This window comes from Nematolebias whitei, chromosome 6 (assembly GCF_014905685.2).
Source record: "Nematolebias whitei isolate Nwh7 chromosome 6, NemWhi1, whole genome shotgun sequence".
In the NCBI taxonomy this organism is placed as follows: Eukaryota; Metazoa; Chordata; class Actinopteri; order Cyprinodontiformes; family Rivulidae; genus Nematolebias; species Nematolebias whitei.
The window spans coordinates 34,427,046-34,430,279 of record NC_056503.1 but is presented as its reverse complement, the minus strand read 5'-3'; the positions used below and the strand labels follow the sequence as shown (position 1 = coordinate 34,430,279).

Genomic DNA, 3,234 nt, shown 5'->3' with positions numbered 1-3,234 from the left:
CAAAAAAAAAAAAAAAAAAAGTCACTTCAACATTCTAACTGTAACTGAAAAGTTTGTTATCAGCAGTATGATAGTTTGCAGTAAATTCAGCGTACTTACCAGAGGGATGTTGAAGGGGCCGATGATGCGTGACATGCTGATGGATGGAGTGGATCCATCGTCTCCAACAACAGCCATCACAACACCAGATTGGGAACAATTGCTGCCTGTGTAAAATGCAGGGTCCTGACCATTTATTATTTGAAATGCCACATGTGCAGACACTGGTGCTGAGATACACGAGTCATAGATCTGATATCCAAGTTGGATGCCCGGCAGCAGCTCTGTGCTGTTGTTTATTTCCTCAATGGCAAAAATCATTGCACGAGAGAAACGCAGACCCCGGGCATTAAACCTGCATATAAATTTAGACATGCTGATATTTGCAGACAATAATGAAAAATTTGCAAAAGAATGTAGGCAATCAAAGAAATATAATGCCCAATGAGCTACTGATCCTGCAAAACATCTGTAAAAAATCAAATTAATGTATACATAATTTTCCTAAGTTATGGATTTAACAAATTATAAGAAATTATTCACTTCATTTCAAGGTGATTTGATATGATAGAGCAACATTTTTATTTTAAATATTTACTCAAAACCATTTTTTTTTTAAATCCTATGATCTACTTATTGGTAGCTAAAGTAACATGTTCAAGTTTCTTGACACAGCACAGTAAAGTAACACCTTAAATTTTGGTTGTTGCAATATACAGTTGTTCCCCTAACATCAAAGCAAATTTTACGACAGATGAAAACATTTCCACTCATAAACATCAAAAATATCGGTTTGCCTTTTTTCCTTACTAACCTTCCTGTGCACCTTGGAGGCTCAGGCTTGGCGGTGTAGTTATAAATCACTGCATCCTGTGTGTAGTGTAATGAGAAAGCACCTCCGATCACAAAGTCTCCACCCACAGACAATGCAGGGAAGCGCGGAGTGCCCTGTAGGGTACATTTTATTGACGACGCCTTAATATTGACGCCAGCACCAGTAAGAGAATCCATAGACTCAGTGTTTTGTTTCAGCCCATTTACAGACCCACTCAAGACAACAGCTGACATCAGCTCCAATAAACTCAAGGCCAACTTTAAACGTTTAAAGAGTAAAACAATCACCCAGACCTCCATTCCTTATGAGTTTGTATTTGGGTGTGTTTTACCTGTTTAAATATTTCATATATTGTTTACGTCAGTAGTTGGTTCCTCCTCCATGCATTCACAAAGTGGTCTCCAGGCATGACTTTCATCACTTTGCATCCCTTCCCCCCCCCCCCCCCATATGCCCGCTCCCAACAATTAAATCAAAAGCAACAAGATTTTTAATTTTGGGGGGATTTTTGAAGAAATGTTGTTTCCCTTTTGAGGAGCTTGGTCAGTTCTAAAATGATCTGTAGGGGGTTACAAGCTTTTAAACTGTTGAATGGCTGTTCGTCTAATGAGCTGAACTCACATGCAAATCACTTTGACCTCCATTCTTTTTGAAAGTTGCCACAGATTGTCAATAAACAATAATATGTTTAAACACACAGCCGTTTAAATGTGTTAAAGGTCAAGCCACCACTAGTGCTTGTAAATCTGGTTCCTGTTATCTAGCCGTGTAAATTTTAAATCTGGAATACACCGTTTTCCCAAATAAACATATGAAACTGTATAACGGTGATGGTGAGTTAAATATATAAAGGTTGCAAGTGATGAAGAACAACTTTAAAAGTTGACATTTACATTAAAAATGTATACAATAATTAACTTTTTTTATTATTTATTTATTTATACACAAATGTGTATTATAGAGGGATTAGATAAATAAAATGTTTGACAAAAAACATCTGAAATATATGCTTAAGCTTTGAATGTCTAATGATTTTATTGGTGTTCAAAACATACATAGATGACAAACAAAATACCAATAGAGCAAGTTCCATCCATCCATCCATTTTCTTTACCCGTTTATTCCATTTTGGGTCACGGGGTTGCCGGTGCCCATGTCCAGCAATCACTGTGCGAGGGGCGGGGTACACCCTGGATGGGTCGCAAGTCCATCACAGGGACACATAGAGACAAACGAGACAAACAACCATTCACTCTCTCACTCACACCTAGGGACAATTTAGAGTTACCAATCAGCCTAACACGCATGTTTTTGGTCTGTGGGAGGAAACCAGAGTACCCGGAGAAAACCCACGCATACACGGAGAGAACATGCAAACTCCACCCAGAAAGGCCCGTGGACCAGGATTTGAACCAGGGACCTGCTCGCTGAGAGGCAGCAGCTCTACCAGTTGCGCCACCGTGCTGCCCTAGAGCAAGTTTACACAGGAAAATATAATTAATAGATGATAATGCATTTATTCAAAATATTAGCCCTAAATGATCAATTTAGCAAAAGCTTAGTATTACAAAACATTTTTTTTAATAAATGCTAATAGCCAAGGCAGTTTTATTTTTGCCATCATGCCATATTTATCTTGACAACTTTTTTTAATCCAGTTTTTTTTATTATATTTCAACAGCTAAATAAACAAAACAAACAAAAAATATATATAACTATTTATCCTGACATCTACACAATCATTAAAAAATTTGAATATCGTGAAAACATTGAATTATTTTTGCAGTCATTTCACAACATGAAACTCAAATATATTGATTTATGACACATAAAGTGCAATAATGCAAGCTTGTATTGTAATTTTGATGATTGTGGTTTTCAGATAGTAAAAAACATTGTCTTAGAAAATTAGAATATTTCATAGCCAGTTTTTGGTACATTTGGCAATGCCAAGTCTTGCTGGGAACTTAAATCAGCACCTCCATTACGCTTGTCAGCAGAAGGAAGCATGAAGTGCTCTAAAATGTTTTTTTCATTATTTGTAAGCCATACTCATCAAAATGACCAGAAATAAATGATATAATTTTTTTCACTTTATGTTTAATGAATCTATATAAAATACAAGTTTCACTTTCTGAAACGACTGACAGAAAAATAGAATATCTTCCCAACATTTTTTTTTTATTTAAATGAACGTCTGATTCCAAACATATGAAAATAATTTAAATTATTTGTTGTTCATTAAAAATTTCTTAGAGTTCTTCTCTGGATGAAACAATATGATGAAACACTTTGGAGCAAATATACACAGTATCAGTCCAAAGCTGGAGGCCAGAATGGCAAATATCTCCACAGCCACA

The 3,234-nt window shown here is 36.0% G+C and overlaps 1 protein-coding gene across 1 annotated transcript in view; it reads left to right on the top strand.

Moving 5' to 3' along the window:
• Positions 1-3,234, top strand: part of LOC119410914 (extracellular calcium-sensing receptor-like) — a 9,085-nt gene that overhangs the window by 4,514 nt on the left and 1,337 nt on the right. The gene's annotated exons all lie outside the window — the stretch shown is intronic.